The following is a 21,207-nucleotide window of genomic DNA, read 5'->3' as shown; positions in this document are numbered from 1 at the left end:
TTGTTCTCAGGAATAGCAGTAGAAATTTACATCCCTCAGACCTTGCAGACGGCAGTCCTTCCTTCTATATGATGATTTCTGTACTATCTGAGGAAGGCTATTCTTTCCTAAGGGATGCCAAGGGCAAGTGCTTGGTGGAGACCAAAAACTGGTAGGGAGACAAACAGTGAGGGTCCATGAATCCTGCCTCTTTTTGGTGCCCTTGAGTTGTGGCTCCAGGTAATGCATATCCGCAGTTCAGTCCTGCAAAAAAAGACAGAGGTAAGGGAACACATGTTACACCTTTTGGTTGACCAACGCTTTTCTGCCCAGAACTGTTCTAGGTGTTTTGCAGTATGTTTTTAAGGTCCAGAAAAATTAAGTAATCTGTCTAGGATGATAGAGCCAGGAGCTGATAGAATCATTAATTGACCATGTTATTACTTACGCATATGAAAGTTAGATTGTATGGGAAGGAATTGTATTCTATACTTCTCATTACTAGAAGCCTGAGAGAGAGAGAGGCCAGGACGTTAGAGTGGACATCTGTCTTAGTTGAAACCTAATTTATTGGCCCTTTATTTTAAGTGCTTGGAAAAGTTAGCAAGGACATCCTTCATTAGTGAAGAAGTCCGTCTGCTGGGAGTTAATCCCTATGGAGAAGTTCAGAAGGATGGGTGTTGGAAATTATTGCTTCCCTGAACTCCAAATAGCCATGGCATTATTTCTTTAAAGCACAGATCTAAGAGGCTGGTCACTTTCACAGAAGTGTGTTACTGACTTTAGACTCAAGACTCTTCACAATTTGACCCCAAAGCAATTTCCAAATCTCATTTCCAGGTTTCCCTCTGACGGTACTTCTTGATGGTGCTTGGTATTTTCAAGCTCCCTTATGTGATGGGACAAAAAGGTTTAATTTGTGGGAGTCCACAGCCTTCCTGCAGAGAGCAGACTTAATAACTTCCTTCCCCCAATTTTGGAGGATTACTCTGTTTCTGAATTTGTGGAATGCAGAATTGGGATACAGGCCAATAAACAATTGCATCAAAGTGGTTGGAAGAAAGGAGGGTGGAGAGAAAGGTCCAAGTCACCCGAGTCAGGTCTGAGGAGAAAAGGAACCAGAGCTAAAGAGAGTCAACATTCACAGGTCTTCGAGTGAGGTGGAGTGAAGAAAATGAAATAGTGAGGGTGGGGTGGAATGGATGAGAGAGACAGAATGCTTCTCAGGAGGAGAATGGGAGCTTCTTCAAGCATAAGGAGCTGGACAACGGGGCAACCCAGCGATGGTTGCTGTGGCCAAGCACTTCGATCTCCTTTAAGGTTCATTTAGAACTGCAAGCCAAGATGAAAATTGCTACTCCTAGCATGCCCTTCTGAATGTGACTCCTCCCGGGACCGGGCCACTGAGTCATAGCTGCAATAGAACCACACTTGCCATTGCTTATGCCTTTGCTTGGCATGAAATACCTTTTTTTTCCCCCACACAATGGTTTGCTTTCCCTTCATGAAAATGTTCAAATGTTCATTATCTTCATGGCATAGTTCACATTATGCATTGTTCTTCCTCAGTCCAAGCGATCCCTCTTTCCTGAGCACTCTAGAAGCACTTTTTTAAATGTTTTTTTTTTTTTGACAGAGAGATCGTGTGTGCACTTCTGCACATGCACAAGTGGGGGAGGGGCAGAAAGAGAGGGAGACAGGATCCCAATGGCTTTGCGTTGAGAGCGGAGAGCTGGATGGGGGGGCTGAACTCCCAAACCCCCAAGATCATGACCTGAGCCGAAGTTGGATGCTTAACCAACTGGGCCACCGAGGTGCACCAAAAAGTACTTTCTAAAGTACTTACTGCAGTTTCGTTATATGTGGGGGATATATTTGTCTTCTTCTTATGCCTTGGTTTGATCAGGTTTATGTCCCTAATACTTCGCAAGGGACTGTTAATTTTGCATGTGACTGGGATATACTTCACCAAATTAAATAAATCTGCATTCAGTCTGGTCCCAATCAATGCAGATATTCAAGTTTGTCCTGTACACTGGTTTTGATGTACTCACATTCGTATACAGGGTTTAAGACATTTTACACAACTAGAACAAAAAGCGTTAGTAGAATTCTACTTCTATTGATTTTTTTCATTCTATACACAAGCAGATAGAATGCTGATGTGACAATTTATAAGTCCGAAGCAGTCTTTTTATTTTCTCTGTTTCATACGTGTCTGAGTCTGTCATTTGGGAAGGTTATGTAAAAGAAACAAAAAAGAATGTTTAAAAAATATTGTCAATATTGTCCCATTTTATTTGGTTTCATTATTAAGGAGATTTGTCTGCCCACTCTTGTTCAAAGTTAAATGAGCCTGCTCAAATTCTTTTGGGGCTTAAGTGGAATATAAATAAAGAAAGAAAGAGCACACTCTCTGTTCTTGCTTGGAAAAATATTTGCGTGGTACCAGGTTTGTGATAGTAAACTGAAGTGATTCACCAGATCATTATAGTTTCTGCCATCCAAACTCTGCTTTTCCTTTAATGATGCAAATACTTCAGGATTGTTACAGTTGGAATTATACACATGATTGCTTCCATTCTACTCTTTATTTGGAATGATTGAAAATCTTGTCTTTGGGATGACAGCAAACATGGTGGTTTAGCCAACAACCTTAATCCCACTTTTTCTTGCTGACAAAGCCCTCCAACTCCCCATCCCCACCCCATGTTTTTACTTGGCAATCTACCCCTTTCCCACTAGACTTACAATGAGCAGCTCTCTCCAAATTAAGGGGCGAAGCTAAATTGGATATGCCGATAATAATTGACCTCAATGTGAGTATGGGTCAGAGATACAACTCTGGTCAAGGGGACACGGGGAGAGTGTTCTGGAGGGCATTTGGGAAGGGTTTCCCTTACCTCCAAGTAAAGTGAAGAAAGGGAAGAATCTATCTCTACACATTATAGTGCCTGTTTTTGACACTGGGAATAGCCAAAGAATAAAGCTGATATGCTGAGGATTTCAGAGCAAAAATAAGGAAAGAACTTGCATACTTGGTATTGTCTTTGATCACCAAATTATGCAGTCCTAGGGTCGTCCCACCTTAGCACTTACTACTAGGTGGAATGAAGAACGTACTTTATTATCTAAGGCAGATAGACTTCTTATGTTGCTATTATTTACTGCCCAAGGTACATTAACTGACCTAGAAAAAGAAGGATATAGAAGAAGAAGAAAGATATAGTTCATATTTCAGCTTGTAATTTAATAAGAGAGAGTAAATCCAAAAAGGAAATGAAAGAAGAAAAAACATGAAGTCATAGATCAAGTAGAGGATCGTAGCTATTTTCGTCCATCTTTGTCCGTCTGGTGAAGTTTATGTCCTTTTCAGACAAATACTTTTAAATAAAATAATAGGCCCCCCAAAATATTATATCTTAAAAGTTCTTCAGATTCAGAACCCTAGAAGGATATGACACTTAGCATTCTTTTCCGTGGAATTAGGCTCTCAGAATCAGCATGTCTTATGTACTCAACCCCAGCGCCAACTAGTTCAACGGATACAAATGAAAAGCTCAGTCAAACCAATGATCTTGTATTTCAACCTTATATTAAATTTAACTTAAAAAAAATGAACTGTGGGGCTCCTGGGTGGCTCAGTTGGTTAAGTGTCCGACTTTGGCTCAGGTCATGATCTCATGGTTTGTGGGTTTGAGTCCCGTGACAGGCTCCACTCTGACAGCACAGAGCCTGCTTGAGACTCTCTTTCTCCCTCTCTCTCTGCCCCTCCCCTACTCATACTTTCTCTCTCTCTCAAAATAAAAAAAAATAAACTTAAAAAAAATGAACTGAATTTAAAGAAGTTGTTTTCCTATACACATATTACCAAAGTCATCACTAAGTGACACAAAGTCATTTTATTTTCCAATTTTTGTGGATACAACATTCACAAAGGAAGGGTCCTATCCTCCACTTTAACTTGAAGAGCTGGGTATAGTGTGTATTACTGGTTCCAAGTATATGCTATCTGTCCTCCTGTATTCATGAGACCCATCCATGCAGGTTCCTTCCCTGGTCCCCTTTCTGTGGTGAGGTTGTACTTCCTGGCCGGTGATACCAAGCTTGGTCATATGATTTGATTTGGCCAACAGAACATGAGCAGGACTGATGCCTACCATCTCCCAGCTGATGCTTTAGAGTACCATGGTTACACCATTATTTTTTTCCTCTGTTGTGAGAATGTGGTATACCAGATGGCATCACTCCTTTAGCCTGGGTCCTAGAATGATGAAAACACATAAAACAGAAACCAGTCCAAGGATGAAAGGTCACATGAGCAAGAAATACACTTTTGTGGTTGTAAGTCACTTAGATTTCAGAGTTATTGCCAAAACAAAACTTCATGAAAAGTAATTAATACAAGTTGATGTTTACGGGGAGTCTTTCTGATTTCTTTACAGTGGTCCTCTTTTTTATTATATTTGGAACTTTGTCATATTTATAACTCCTTTTTAATATCAGATTTACTGTTTATCAAACTACAACACATGGCAAACATTTATACATTCATTATCATTTGCAAATTTTGGGGGTAAGATTTCTTCTTGCTGGCAGGTTAGTGAGTTGTGCAGGTATTGCCTTTATTAGATAGGATATGAGTGAGTAAGTTATACTGTTAGATCACTCCCACTACAGCAACCTAATATGGACTCAGCCTGAGGCCAAAATGTCTAGATGAGGCCTTTTCAGTTGGAGGAAAGACTAACAGAATTGAGAGAAAGCCATATGCATAGACTTAAAAATCTGGATTAAAATTTAAAATGTAGTCAATCATTCTAATTTTCTTTTTTATTATTGTCAACCCACCCAACGTCCAGGTATTGAAGTCTAAAGTTATCCTCACGGATGGTCTCAGCCACATTGGTTGAAAGCTTGCAGTTTCACTAGATCAAAGCTGAGGCTTCCAGAGATGCTATCAAAACAAAGATAACAATTTTTTAAGAATAGGGAGAAAAATTTAAGTCAAGATTTCACTGCTGTCCTGGAGGGTGCTGGCTGTGTTTCCCATTTACCATGGCCACATTTGTGCTTCTCACTTATTTGATAACCCTTCTTTTATGACTAAACATGGAAAGAATTTTGGTTTTGTGGAGTGTCGTCAAGAAAAGAGAAGAGAGGGCCTGTTTGGGCACCGTTCCCAGGTCTAAACTTTGTGGAGGCATCCGGGGAAGAGTTGTTATTAATTGACATTGACAGTCAAATGAAACAGGTCAGCTCCTGGTGATCCAAGGTAGTTTCTTCAAGTCCCAGGCAACTCAGGTTCTTTTCCTCCTCTTGTTCAATGCTCCCTTGCGTCATTTGCTCTTTATTAGCACGTCTACTAGAAAAGCAGAAAGTGTATGACCAGTTGCCAAATAACTCAGGCAACAAATTAGCATAATGGAGCATAAATCACTGAGATCTGAAAGGTATAAATTAATCACATAATTTCATGCATGAAAGTGTGCTGATCGTTAAGAACTGGCTGGCAATCACTTATATAGAGACCCAACTGGCCTCCTTACTCATCCTTCAAGACAAGATTCCAAGATCACCTTTCTGTGAATTCTTTCCAAATTCTTAGTGAATTGATGGATCTTTCTTTTGGGTTGTTTTGGAGCCTTGTACATACCTTCACCATACTCTTACTACAGCACTGTTGTATTGTGCTGTTTGTGTTCAAATATAGGCTATAACAGTACTGTGGCAAAATGGTAAAAATAAATCTGATATCTGATGCAACTATTCGATTTTTCACCAAACTATTAGATTTTTCACATGGAAAAGAACTCAATTTTTTAAAAAAAATTTTAAACACTTATTTATTTTGGGAAGACAGAAAGAGACAGAGCACGAGCATGGGAGGGACAGAGAGAGAGACACACACAGAATCCGAAACAGGCTCCAGGCTTTGAGCTGTCAGCACAGAGCCCAACACAGGGCTCGAACCCACAAACCGTGAGTTCATGACCTGAGCGGAAGTTGGCCGCTTAACTGACTGAGCCACCCAGGTGCACCCTCCCCTAAATTTGTTTTTTAAACACACTTTGAGTACAGAAGCACACAGTTTAACTGAATTTTCCAACTTCTTGTCAATTGGTTGTGCTGGTTTCGTATAGATGTAGCTTAAATAGGCAACCTGACTCTTGGTGGAATTTGCAAAAATGATATCCCAATTAGCCCAGAAACCTAAATTTAAAAACTCAACATATTCTATGTGGTTCCAGTACAAATTTGTATATGAATAAATCCAAATAGAGACTATTTGATTATGTTCGCTCATGAAAGGTAAGAATGATTCTTCTGCAAAAGTGCTTTCTTATGTTTAAATTTCAGTTTGTTTGTTTGTTAAGCAAATATTAATGAATCTCTTCTCTGTGCCTGGCAAGTTATTGGGCTTACATTTTATTGAGGGAAAACAAACTAAAAAGTAATCACAAAATCAAGATCAGATGCTACTAATATCTCTGAAAACAATGCAAAGAGCAAGAGGAGGTAAAGACAGCCTGGGAAACTGTGGCTACCTTAGAGAGACTGATCAGGGAAGGCATAGTTGATCCTAGAACGATACAAAGGAGCTAGCTACAGAAAGCCAAGACCAGAGGCCAGGGTGCAAAGATCAAAAAGTGGGAATGAGAATGTATTATGGAATAGAGAGTAGGCGTTATTAAGGGAGCTGAGGTGTTTTGGCTGCAAGTAATAACACTCAATTCAAACCCTAAGGAGTATTTATTATCACCCTGGAGAAGATAGAATTAGAGTTGAGTTATTCAGTTGTTCAATGACACGATCAAGAACTTCGGTCAGTCTGCCATCTGTGTTCTTCAGCAAGGCCCCTTTGTGGGCTAAGTGAAATAAGCTTGCAGGATAAAGACAATTCATAGCTATCACTTAAATGTGGAATCTAAAATATAAAATATAAAAAGTCAAACTCTTAGAAACAAAGAGTAGAAAAGTGGTTCCCAGGGACTTGGGGATGAAGGAAATTAGATGAGATTGGGAAAGAGTATAACCATTCTGGGGCTGCTGGATGGCTCAGTCAGTTGAGCGCCCAACTCTTTCTTGATTTCAGCTCAAGTCATGATCTCCTAGTCTTAAGATTGAGTCCCAAGTTGGGCTCTGTATTGGGTGTGGAGCTTGCTTAAGATTTTGTCTCTCCCTCTCCCTTTGTCCCTCCCCTGCTTGTGCTTTCTCTCTCTCTCTCTCTCAAAAAAAAAAAAAAAAAAAAAGAGTATAAACTTCAGTTATAAGATGAGTAAGGTCCCAGGATGTAATGGTGACCATGGCTGGTACACTGTATTTTATCATTGCAACTTGCTAAGAGAGCAGAGCTTAAATGTTATCACCAAGAAATAATAATAAACAAACAAATCTGTGAGATGATAGATATGTTATTCACGTATCAAATCACCACAAGGTACCCTTTAAATAGCTTATAATTATATTTGTTAATTAGAATTCAATAAAACTAAATGATGCAGAAAAAAATTATCAATTAAATATTTCACAGACTTTTTTTGGTGTTAAGTCTTCAAAATGTAGTGCGCACTGGCTACATTTCAAATGCTTAATAGCTACATGTGACTAGTGGCTACTGTATTGGAAGGCACAGGTGTAGACAATGAAATATGAAGAGGCAAGAGAGGAAGCAGGGAGGAGATAATCCTGGCAATATTCCCAGGCAGAGACAGTGGAGTCTTGGACTGTGACAGCACCAATGAATACGGAGTCTATGACTTTGATGTATATACATTTGGACACAAAGGCAATTAGGCTTGCTCCGATTTCTGCCATTTCCTAGCTGTGCAATCTTAGACAAATAACCCCTCGAACACCAGTTTGCTCTTTTGTCAAGTAAGCATAATATAGTACCCTTCCCCTACAGTTGAGGGAATGGGCTGACATAATCCATGGAAAGCTCTTATCACAGTTCCTGGAACAGATTCAGCTCCTTAAGACACACAAGTGGTGTAAATGAAGAACTGTAAGACCTCAGAGGAGGCAGAGAGTATTTCTGAAGGTAGTAACCAGTGAAAGTCACTTTTCTTTTAGTATATGCAAGTCATCTTTTTTCTCCATTTTCCTTCTCAACATTCACTTTTTAAAAATTTAGTTTATACCTTTTGAGCCACTTTGCCTATTTTGCCCACGCCCCCCCCCCCGCCTCTTGGCAACCACCAGCCTGTATTTATGAATCCAGAACAAAGAAAGTCACTTTTAAACAGATCCATGAGGAATAAGTAGACTTGAGCCAGGCAGACGTCATAGAAGTAGGTGCCCTAGAAGGAGGTACGGAAGTAGCAAATCTCAAGGTACACGTAGGAAATGGCAGGTAGTAAGATTTGGACCGAAAGAAGGTTGGGTACAGAGGGAACAGTGGAAGATATGGTTGGAGTGTGGTATGGTATAGAATATTTGGAATCTCAGGCAAGAAGTTGAATTTTAGTTGACCAGTAGTGAGCTTTGTTCTGATTCAATCAGAGGAGTGACATCAGAATGGCATTTTAATAACATCATCAAGTTCAGTTGTGGCCAGGAGATGTTCCAGAAAGGAAACAGAAGACATGGAAGAACTAACCAAGACGCTGCTGTGATTGTCCAGGCCTGAGCCACTACCAGGATGGGGTGGAGAGCTGAATGCAAAAAGTATGGCAGATAAACATTGTATTGCTATGTTGTGTTTCATTCCTTTGTCCAAACTTCTTTGTAGAATTCCAACCTGTTTGTATAACACCAAGTTCTTCACTGTTCTCAAAAGTTAAAGGCTACACAGGCTAACAAAATACACATATCTAACACAAGTATTAAATTAATAAGTATTAAATGCATAACTATTAAAATGCATAAGTATTAAAATGCATAAATATTAAATGCATAAGCATTAAAAACATTTAAATAAGATGTATTCTGCACTGTTGGGAAATCAATTCTCTATACATGTTCATCTTTCAGCCACTGGAACTTTCCCTTTGGATCACCAAATACTTTAACAGTTGTACCTATTTTTGGTTGTCTGCGTGTCTAGTTTGATTTATCATGTAACAATTGGCTATTAAGTGCATGTGGGGTGGGGAGAGTGACTTAATAGAAGGAGCAAGGGACTTGGATTAGAAATATACACACTATTTCCTTGCTGTGTGATCTTGGACAAATCACTTCACATCTCTAGGTATCAGAATGAGGAGACTGAAGTAACAGATCAAAGTCCTCCTCTCACCATACGATTCTATTCGTCTATCAAAACTGAGAAGTGGAGAGGTTTCAAAGGGATTAACATTCCATTTTCGTATCCTTCAGTATGTTACTGGTTTGAGAAAACTGGCCAAAATGGGGGGACAAAGCCTGAATGCTCATCTCTCTAAATGAAGGAGAGATTAACTGTTTTAGGAAGATATGATTTACTTCTCAGAAATATAAAAATGGACACGGAAAGATCACATTTGCCAAAACAGAATGTTTTTAAAATCGAAGATTCTCGCCAAGCTCAATCCCTCTAAGATTCGAGTTTCTTGTTTCCCCTCACCGTTGTCGTAAATAATGTGAATAACAATTTTCTTGTAATAACACCTTTTTCTTTCTGGAGCCATTGCATGTTACTATTGGAAGAGCAACTTTTCCTATTTCTAAGAAATGAGGCTTTACTGAGAAAGCTCCTTGGACTTCTGAGATGTCAAGCCAACCCTTTTTGCCCATGTATTTTACAAGTTTGCGGCTAAGTTGAGTGTGAAGGACACCCACGCCTGGATTTAAGAGTTGAAGAGAAGTGCGTGGTAAAGCACATTCCTGCCTTCTCTGAGCTCTCAGCACCGAGAAAGGGCTTGAGATGTATAGCAACTGGAAACACGGAGATGCACATACTCCCTAACAAATAAAGCCATTTGGTGAGGTGGTTTGAAAAAAAAAAGTCAGTTTTAACATTTCTTCCCAGTTAGGCTCTTGCAGTGAAAGAAGAAATAAGTCATCCTCCTAGAGACCTGGACGAGGTGAAGTTCAGGCAGTCCATTCTCCCCACGTGGCTCAAGCCTCCTCAGTCCTCGTGTGAAAGGAGAGGGCATCAGCAGCCTAACAGCTGGTTCTCCAACTTAGAGACTGGAGGGCTGATGGCTGTAAACCAGTGCAAAGTGGACCTTCTGCTGGCTGACATCCGTATCAGGGAATGAGGATTGCTATGACCCCTGTGCACATGCACACAGGCACACACACTTTACACACTTTGAACTTGCCCAAGTTCAGCTGTTATGAGAGACATGTTCTTGTTTGAGGACTCTGCTGACTAGGCAGAAAGGGAAGAAATTGGGATTTTAGTTTTTCAGGAGTCTTCAGGAGTTATTGGAACATTTTCTTTTATCAAAACTTCGCATTTTCTAATTTCATCACCTTTTGCTTCTTTTCCACTCACAGGGCAGAAAGAACAAGGTAACAGTGGCTGATCCCCAGTGGAGAGGTCTGCCCAGACACGGCGATGGTGAGTTTTTTTTCTACGAAAGCCCTCTCCTCTGGCTCCCATGGAGCCTGCTCTTGAAAACAGGCTTATTGTGCCCTTATGTGGAAATAAGGAGTCTGTGGATCTTGTTCTATTAGATGTGATATGAATCTGTGAGGAAAATGTCTTCTTGGGTTTCCCTTTCCGATTCTGAAATATATGTTGCGTGAGCATATACGCATGTATGAATGTGCATACGCAGATCCTTTTCTTATCACTTCCATTTATTTCACAAACATACTAGAGAGTTCATTCTCTGCCTGGGACTTTTCTGGGAGCTGGACTACGGGGAAGAATGAGAATAATTATGATCTTGTCTCTCGTGGAGCTTATGTTTTTACACGCAGGCAGGGTTTGTCGGAGGACTGCACCACTGTCCATCCATACAAAATGCAATAACTGTTTTGAAGGCAAGCCTCACGGTGCCATGAATCTAAAGCGAAAAATGAGAAGCTTCTAAGGAGAGATGGTCTAATGAAGACATTTAGCACGAAGAAGAAGCAGGGAGAACTAAAATTTATCACCAAGAAAGTCTCGTCATGCAGGTTTTCCGGCTCGATTCTGAAAGTTCACTAAGTGGGGAAGGGCTTTAGATAAGCTTTCGAGATTCTGAACTTGAAGCTGGTATGGTTTGCGGTTTCCCTGTCGCTATGCAAAGCTCTTGCTGGCAACCGCCCATTATCAACAATGCCCTCTTGGAATTTCTTATGTGTGGAGAGACAGGTTGACAACCCCGACTGGCTTTTCCAAAGAGATAGTCTTGCGTTGTTAGGGATGCCACGAAAGTTCTGATTGAGTCTCGCAAGGCCCTGGGCCAATGGGGATGTCTCGTCTCAGGGGAGGAACTCTTTATGCAGTCGCTCTGGGGAGGTGCCCACACACTTACCTTTCCTTGCATTACACAACCGGATAGCATGCCAGCTCCAGGCTTGTGGCCGTTTCATAACCAGCCCTTTCATGTGTTATGTGTGAAGTTTGAAATAAAGCTGTCTTTGACCACCACGCTACAGAAACGATGGCTTTGATTCCAGGTGAGTCAGGTAATAGAACATTTGGACTCGCATTTTTTCTTTACAATCAGTTTATATCCCTACGGTGACATTTTCATTACTTTTGTGTGTCTGTTTGTAGGTTTTTTTTCCCCCTCTCCATAAGTACACGGGATGTTATTTGTTATGCACTCCATGTTTATTTTAAGAAACCGGATCATTAAATCCACATCCCATGATTTAGCAAATGACCTTCAAGCATAAAATGAGGTGAGGGGTGTTATTTTCAAGAAGAAAGGAAAGCTTTGTGAAGGCTCACACTGGGTATCTGCTGCTGCTCTTTCCATTGTTCACAAGAATAATACTGCTTGTCGAATCTCCAAAGCAATGGTTGTTTTATGCTCTGCAAGAGCTCAGTCCTCCAAATAATGAGGCTGATGTAACTCTGGGGATAGTTAAAAGGGGATAAATCCCAATGTAAGAAAACACAGTTTACTTTGTATATCCTTTAAGAGGTTAAGACCATGGTGATGCTCAGAGGTATTGCCACACTGCTGAGGTAAGCACGATGATCTTGTGACACCATGGCGTGATTACTAATTAGTCACAAATGTAAATGGTAGCTCAGCAAATCTCTTTATTACATTAAAAGTGAGTTTACTTGCCAGGAGTTTGCTTTTTTTTTTTTTTTTTCCTTTCGTAAGTGTGATGTAAGATTTCTCTAGTTGGAAAATCCCTTATTTGCTGATTTATATGGAATTAGTGTTGCCTGAACTTTAGCCTTGTTCCCTAGTTTAGTTTAGTGCCACCGATAAATGGCCTCAATCCATAAAGTCCTCATTTTGACCTACTGAGAAGATCCAGTGTGGTCTTGGTATAGCCGAAGTAAGGTCACTCGTGGTCCCTCTCGGTACGGCTGAAGTAAGGTCACCCGGATGACTGTCAACATCTCACAGGACGTGAAGGATCTGGTTGCTGATGATTGTGTTCTCTGTTGTTCTCTTGAGCAACCGAGGATGTTAATACAATAGCTGTTATTTCACCGTCAGGCTTTAATGGTATGCATTTTACCCCTTCTAGTGGATTATTTCATTCTCTCTGTCCACATATACAGGTGGAATTAGTAGGAGACCATTTTAAAAATCAAAAACTATCATAACTGATCAAATCTATGGATAAAAGTTGCACTTTCTGGTCTCTTCACATCCAGGGCAAGACTTTCTCATCTGTAGGAATATGCTTTTCTTTGGGACATTAAGCAGGTTGCTACTGTTTGCTTTGGGAGGCCGTAGTCCCAATTTTCAGTAGGAGAGAAACAGCATGCTATACCCAGTGAAGAAACAAGCACATCTTTCTGGTTGGACAGAGTGAGGTTCACTCCTAAAGAGGCCCTGTGGAATCCCCAAACTCCCATGACATTCATGATTCATGCGCCAACTTGGAAAATACATATTGAAATACAGCACTCGGGAAGTGCCCCCTGTGTGTGAAACCAAACACGAGCACGCACGTGTATGAAAGAATGCTAAAAATCCCACAAAACTCTTACAGTCTATTTGATGCCACAAAGTCTCCATAAAAGTGAAAGACATATAAGTGTCAGTACAACGAAAACATGAAGAAAGCAAACTAGTTTAATAGTGTAGTGGGAGAGAAAAAAATGAACTGGCAAGAGTGAACTGTCTTAAAATTCTGCTGAAAATTCCCATCCTCTCCACTCTCCCTTGGTTTGCACTGGCTGTAAAGGTATGGGAAGACCCATAAAAATAAACTCAGGTCACGAACAACTTAGCCAAAAGTGCAGCACGTGCATTTGTCTAGAGCATTACATCCTGTGGGCGGGGGCAGGGATCAGGGGGAACCAGCTTTATGGTATCTCCTCAAGCACTGCCTTTGGGGTAACTCCTGACCCAGGGCACACCCAGTGGACACACACTCTGCTCAGGACTCTCAGAGATACTAAGTGTCCGTTGGGGGGCTTATTGTGAATTTTAAGGGGTCTGGAAGCGAAATAATTAGTATTCTTTGCCTTCAACTGGCTTGCAGTCTAGATTGGATTACCTGGAAGACAGAATCTGAGATGTGGGCAGGAAGTTTACCAGAGAGAGCCCTGGAGAACACCACATTTGTAGAAGAGTAGAAAGCAGGATCTGAACGGGACAGAGGGAGAGGATGAATTGACATGAGTTGCAATACAGGTTTCAGCCAATTAGTAGTAGCGTGGGGAGCTCTGGAGCTGGGATGGCCATGCAAGGTTGTCTCATACTGGGGATGAGAGACAGTACCAGAGCTTTATGCTTGCAAATCAACCCACTCTCTGGGCCGGGTTGTCTCCAGAAAGGGGCCTGAACTTGGGCAAGACAAGCTTCTTCAGCCAAAAGAAGTCCCAGAGGGAAACTGGCTGAGAGTTGAGAGACCCACCAGAAAAGTAAATAAATGAATAAATAAATAAGAGAGAGAGAGAGAGAGAGAGAGAGAGAGAGAGAGACCCACCGGCTGGGTGAATGAGGGCTCAGGTCCTGGAGGAGGGAGGCGGGACATGCATGAGTGCAAATCACACGCAGAGAATAATGGCAACCAGCATGGTACACAGAAGTGGTTTTGGCTGTGGCTCATGTGTACTCGAAGTTTTGTAGAAATTCAGTTACTGAGGAAAAGAATGAAAACAGGAATACTCGGGATTTTTGTATATGTGCCTTGTATTCTGTGACAGTATAAATTTCAGTAGTTTTTTTGTGAATACCTGCAGATTTTCTATGTGTACATCCATGCCTTCTTAAAATGAAGACAGTTTTACTTATTCTTTTTCAATATGGATACTTGTTACTCCTTTTTACTTGCACCATTACATCGTCAAGGACAATGTTGAGGTGAAGTCAGTGACAGCAGACATCCTTGACTTGCTCTTGATCTTAGATTGAAACATTCGATCGTTCACTAGTAAATGTTAGATGTGGGTTTTACCTCTATTCTAATTTGCTGCAAGGGATTTTTAACACGAATTTGTTTTGTATTTTGTCATACATCTTTTTCTGTATCTACTGAGATGATCATATAATGTCCCAAGGTTTGTTTATTCATTCACCTATCGAAGGATATTTTGGTTCCTTCCAGGTTTGGGTGATTATGAATAAGGCTATAATAAACACTAATAGTCAGGTTTTTGTGTAGACATAAGTTTTTAAATCAGTTGGGTAAATAGCTAGAAATGTGATTGCTGGATCATATGATAAAATTGTTTAGCTTTGTAAGACACTTTTCAAACTGTGAAGTGGCTGTAACATTTTCATCCCCATTAACAATAAACCACACATCAGTTTCTGTTGCTCCATATTTTTGCCAACTTTGGACAATTAGCCATTCCAGTAGTGGGCAGTGGTATCTCATGTTGTTTTGATTTGCATTTCTCTGATGACATACAATGCTGAACATGTTTAATAGGCTCTGTTGGCCATCTGTATATCTTCTTAAGTGAGATGTCAGTTCAATTTTTTTGTCCTTTCGAAACTGGGTTGCTTGTTCTCTTAGTGTGTAGTTCAAATCTTTTTAATATTCTTTGAAGTGCGACAGAACGCATGCATAAAAACACTGTTGCAGCATATTGAAGTAGGATGGCCATCTCAAGGCAAAGCACTTGGGCAATTGTTTTAGTTGCAAGCTGAACTAGCTGCTTTTTTTCAGAGAACACCAGTTTCACTTGGGGAAAAATGACTGAGAAAAAATGTGCATAATTGGCAGTCATTATCTCAAAATTAATGGAGAGGACCTGTAACTTCAAGAAATCAACTGCTATTCAACAATTGCCCTACTACGTATGTATCCAAAGGATACAAAGATGCTGATTTGAAGGAGCACATGTACCCCAATGTTCATAGAACTGCTATGAACAATAGCTAAATTATGGAAAGAGTCCAAACATCCACCGACTGATCAATGGATAAAGAAGATGTGGCGTATATATACAATGGAATACCACTCAGGGATGATAAAGAATGAAATCTTGCCATTTGCAACAATATGGATGGATCTAGAGGGTATTATGCTAAATGAAATAAGTCACTCAGAGAAAGACAGATTTATCATATAATTTCACTCAAATGTGGAATTTGAGAAACACAACAGATGAACATAGGGGAAGGGAAGGAAAAATAAAAACAGAGAGGGAGGCAAACCATAAGAGACTCTTCAATACAGAGAACAAACTGAGTTTTGATGGAGGGAGGTGATGGGGGGGGGCTAGACAGGTGATGGGCATTAAGGAGGGCACTTTTTGGGAGGAGCACTGGGTGTTATATGTAAGAGATGAATCACTGGGTTCTACTCCTGAAGTCAAGACTACACTGTATGTTAACTAATTTGAATTTAAATTAAAAAAAATCAACTGCTATTTTTGTTGTTGTTGTTGCCAGTGAAAACATTTGAATTTGCAACTGAAACTTAGAATTTTGGACACTTTATCTGTCATGCAGGGCTTCAAACTTCTCTCTTATGATGACATTGGTAGTGATATTGACAAATGGAATTTTTGATAGCATATAATATGACGCATCAACATTCAGAATAGCTGCTTAATTCAGTGTAGCAACAATTTCCAACTGACCAATGTATAATTTAAGAAAATTATGTAGGGGTAAAATATCCATTCAAAGTGCAAAGCGGCACTTTGATTAAAATCCACATAATGGCTTTTAATGCAGTTAGTGTAAGAAAAGTTCAAGCTGTCACTTTTCAAGTTCTGGCATACTGTCAAAGAAAAATATCCACAATTATCTGTAAAAGCTATTAAAATAGCCCTTCCTTTCCTAACTGCAAGTCTTTGTGAGGCTGGATTTTCTTTATATACTTCAATTAAAGTGGCCTATGGCAACAGATTGAATGCAGAAGCAGATGTGGGAACCGATGTCTTTGAATAAACAAGACATTAAAGAAATTTGTAAGAAGGAAAATAATGCCATTCTCATTAATTTTTGGAAGATATGGTTATTTTTATAAAAGCATTTCAGTTATGTTAGTAGGCAACAGATTTATTATTTTATTTTACAAGTAATAGATATCTTTAAAAAATTCTCAGTTTTAATTTCTTATGAGGCAAGCATTGATAGATATAATGCACACAAACAAAACTTGCTATAACTGTCAATACTTTTTTAAGAGTGCAAAGGAATCTTGAGAAGAAGTTTGAGAATCATTGTTCTAAACACTACTTTAATATCATCCCATATATTTTAATATATTTCAATTCTCATTTTCATTCAGTTTAACATATTTTTCAGTTTGTTTTCTGATTTCTTCTTTGTCCTACATTGATTTAGAAGTATGCAGTTTAACGTCCAAATATCTAGGGATTTTCCAGATATCTTTCTGGTTTTGATTTCTAATTTAATACCACTGTGGTCAAAAAACATACTCTGGTTTCAATCCTTTTAAATTTATTGAGACATATTTTATGGCACACCATATGGTCTATTTTGGTGAATGTTCCATGTGCTTGTATAAGAAGTTATGTTCTGCTGTTTTGCGTGCAGTGTTCTACACATCCTCCGTATTGACCCTTTTATTATTATTTAATGTTCTTCCTTATCTCTGGCAATATTCCATTCTCTGATGTCTAGTTTTTTCCAAAAGAATATAGCCAATTCAGTCAGGTCTTGATTTTTCACTTTTTTAAGAGTCCAACAATCTCTGCCTTTTAATGGAGTGTTTAATCCATTTATATTTAAATAATTGTCAGCATGATGGCTTTATGTGTTTTCTATTACCCTGTTTGTTGTTCTTTTTTTTTTTATTCTGTATTTTCTCTCCTGTGGGACTACTTGAGTTACTTTTGGAATTCCCTTTTATCTCCTTTTGGCTTATTACCTAATAGATTTTTGTATGTTTGTCTTGGTCTGGTTTTCGTGGTTTTCGTACACTGTGCTGTCCAGTGCAGTAGCCATGAGCCACACCTTTTGTGTTTTTCGGTATAGCTTCTACTTCTGCCTACATCTCAATCCTCAACAACACATTATCATTGTGGTCAATGATAATGGTCAAATCTCTTCTTTAGCAACTAATAAATGAGAAAAGAAATATTCTATTTCATCTACATTTGCCTTATCTAGCATTCTTCATTTCTTTGTGGAAATCTGAGTTCTATCTGTAATTGTTTCCTTCAGCCTGCAACCATCCTTTAACATTTCTTGTAGTCTGTGTCTACTGACCTCCAATGATCTCAGATTCGGTTAGTCCAAATAATATGTGTTTATTCTTCTCCTTGTTACCCGGAATATAACATGTCATTTTCCTCTAGCTATCTTATAAATTGTTCCTTGATATTTGTTTTTTGTCACTTGATTATGATATGCCTTGGTATAGTTTGCTCTGGTTTTTATTCTGCTTTGGGTACATTGATATTCTTGGATCTCTGGTTTCTTGCTTTCATCAAATTTGGAAATTTCTTGCCATTCTTTTTTTCAAAGATCTTTCCCTTCAGTCCTCTGTTTCTGAAACTGTATGATAGACTGCTTGACATTGTTCCATGGGTCACTGATGCCCCATTCATTTCTTTTAAGTCTTCTTTCTCTCTTTTTTTCAGCTCAGTTGGTTTCTTCTGCCATATCTACAAATTCACTGGTCATTCTTCTTCAGCATCTAATCTATTCTTAGGCCTACACAATGAATTTTTTAATTTCAAATGGTGTTTATTTTGATGCTAGAGATTCTTTTTTTATTCCTATTTTCTCTTTATTTGTGCTTTCCTTTTAACCCTTGAACATATTTATAATACTGGCTTTAAAGCTTTTATTTGCTATTTTTATTTTCTCCCTCTTATCTTGTTCTGTTTCTATTGGGTGATGTTTCTCCTGTTTATGGGTCATATTTTCTTACTTCTTCAAATGTCTAGTAATCTTTGATTAGGTGCTAGATATACTGATTTTTTGTGTGGTTGAGAGTTTGGATTTCATTTTCTTCCTCTAAAGAGTATTGAATTTTATTTTGGCAGGCAGTTAAGTCACTTGGGGGAGGCCAGTTTATGCTTTCAATGGATATTTTCAAGCTTTGTTTGGGTACGTCCTGTAGAGCATTTACTCTAGAGCTAATTTGGCTTACGCTGAGGCATGATCTTTCCAGAGTTCCTACCAGATGCTGTCAGTGTCCGACAAAATACCTCTCCTGTGGTTTGTTAGAACATAATCATTTCCCAACACCATGCCCCTTTTAGACGTTGCCCAGCTTCCCAACAGCTTCTCTTTCTTTAGTAGTTGATGTTTGCCAGGACTCATGGAGTCTCATTCTGTGCATGACATTCTAGCTTGGTATTCAAACATTGAAAGGCCCCTCTGTGGATTTCAAGGGTTCTATCTCTGCTTAGCTAACTCCTGATACTCTGCTCCACAAACTCCAGTGGCTTCAGCTTCTCTGAACTAATCTTTGTCCTCTCAACTCAGGTGGCTCACAGTGATCTATTTGGGTTCCCCCTTTAAAATTTTTTTTTCAACGTTTTTATTTATTTTTGGGACAAAGAGAGACAGAGCATGAATGGGGGAGGGGCAGAGAGAGAGGGAGACACAGAATCGGAAACAGGCTCCAGGCTCCGAGCCATCAGCCCAGAGCCTGATGCGGGGCTCGAACTCACGGACCGCGAGATCGTGACCTGGCTGAAGTCGGACGCTTAACCGACTGCGCCACCCAGGCGCCCCTGGGTTCCCCCTTTTATGCCAGGACCTAGTAAATGTCTCCAGGAAAGAAACTCTGGGATAACAGAAAGGCTTATATTCTTTGTTCACTTCTCTTAGACAATATATGCTGATGCTGATGACTTCTCTATCTCTTAAAACTGTTGTTTCACATGTTTGGTCCAGTTTTCTAGCTATGGAAAGCAGGAGGGTTAGTTGGAACCAGTTATTCCAACTCCATCAGTGTTGGAATCAGAAAGCAACACTGGGATGCCTGAGTGGTTCAGTTGGTTGAGTGTCTGACCTCGGCTCAGGTCATGATCTCACAATTCGTGGGTTCGAGTCCTGTGTTGGGTTCTGTGCTGATACCTCAGAGCCTGGAGTCTGCTTTGAATTCTGTCTCTCTGTCTTTCTGTCTCTCTCTCTCTCTCTCTGCCCCTCCCTGCTTGTGTGCTCTCTTTCTCTCCTTCTCTCAAAAATAAATAAATAAAACTTAAAAAAAGAAATCAACATTTAATTTTGATACTGTATGAAATGAGGAGTAATTGAATGTCTTTGAGAAAGAGAGTGACATGATAAATATTGTGTTTGAGAAAGCTCAATATTGATAAAGAGATGAATTATATGGTGGACAAACTAAGACAAGGAAAACCATTTAGAGAGTGGTAAGTCAAACATAAGATGAATGCAGCTTTAACTGAGGTAATTGTGATGGCAGTGCACCTGTAGGTATAGATAAGAAAACTTGTCTCTAGGGTTGTTGTTCAACAGGGGTTGGACTGGGGATGTACATCTGTTATGTTCCCAGGAGGACACCTGAAGGAAGGGAGTTATTAACAAGCAGTAAAGAAAAACAAATAGGAGTATCTACTTTTTTTCTAGATGCTTTACATATTTTATCTTATTTATTTCTCACAACAACCCTGTGGGTGTTATATATCCCAATTTAAAGGTGAAAAGACTGGGGATCAAAAAGATTAAGAAACTGCAGTCAGTCAAATAAGCTGGAAATGATAGCACCCGTCTTCAGCCTCAGATTTGGCTGCAGAACTCAAGCTCTTTCCTCAGTCATACTTCCTCTATAAAGTGAAAGAGAGGTAGCTTTTAGAAGCTATATTTATATTAATGAGAGATACTAGTAACATTAGGATTATAATTTACTAATACCTAAAGTTTTCTACCCAAGTAAAACTAAAAGTAAAAATTACAAATCTCTGAGAAACACAAACTTTTCAGTTGTGTGAAATTGTACACCAGCTAAAAACGTGATGGCAATAACTGTAAAGAAAGTGGTTTCTTAGGTGTTTGTAACATTCAAATTATAAATTCTCTTTTGAGTTTCAAAAAAAATTAAAAACTCCTATAAAACTCCACCCAGGTGGAATTTGGAGGTGACTCTTTGCCAACTGTATGAGAGACTCCTTCACTATAGTACATCAAAACCATCCTCTGATTTGTTTTAAATGCCTCAGAATGACTTTGGGAGTAAAAGAGAAAACAAAGGCATGATTGCTAATTTGCTAGACTCAGCAACAACTTTTTGATATGTTTGTACTTCTTCGCAAGAACATTAACCATCAGTGATGTGGATAGGCTGGGGATAAAGGGACCAATGTGGGCATTCTCTGCAAAACAATTGGTTATTATCAGACATAAACCAGTGGCTTTTATGGCATAGGCTCTGCTCTTTTAACACAGGACCAGTAATTAGACTGATCCTCACTTGGGCGCCTAAGTGATACTTTGTAAAGAGGGACTTCCCTCTGGCTTTACACCTTCAGTTGCTCCTTAGCTCTCTCTCTTCTCCATTATTCCCTTTCCTTTCTTCCATTCCACTTGTACTGCTGGATAAGAATGGACCTTCTCATCCCAACAGTTTGCTACTGGTAAGTATTTTCAATATCTGGAGACCCACAAATAAAAAGGTCTTGAGGGAAAATATCTATGTGTAAGTCTGTCTACTACATATGTCTCCTCTAAACCAATAGCTATCAAACATATTCTGTCTGAAAGCACTAACCAGAAGAATTTAGTAAGTACTAGATAACAGTACAAATCAGTGGCTATGATATCTCAG

General features: G+C 39.4%; 1 long non-coding RNA gene across 1 annotated transcript in view; it reads left to right on the top strand.

The window, feature by feature from the left end:
• The first annotated feature begins 10,842 nt into the window (after window positions 1-10,842).
• LOC109495752 overlaps window positions 10,843-21,207 on the top strand; it is a 53,020-nt gene continuing 42,655 nt past the window's right edge. The window contains exon 1 of the long non-coding RNA XR_002151407.3: window positions 10,843-11,517. This is a non-coding gene — a long non-coding RNA (uncharacterized LOC109495752). The remainder of the gene's footprint in view (window positions 11,518-21,207) is intronic.

Source organism: Felis catus, chromosome F1, assembly GCF_018350175.1.
Source record: "Felis catus isolate Fca126 chromosome F1, F.catus_Fca126_mat1.0, whole genome shotgun sequence".
NCBI lineage: Eukaryota > Metazoa > Chordata > Mammalia > Carnivora > Felidae > Felis > Felis catus.
The sequence above is the reverse complement of the archived record's forward strand: the minus strand, read 5'-3'. Positions and strand labels throughout refer to the sequence as shown.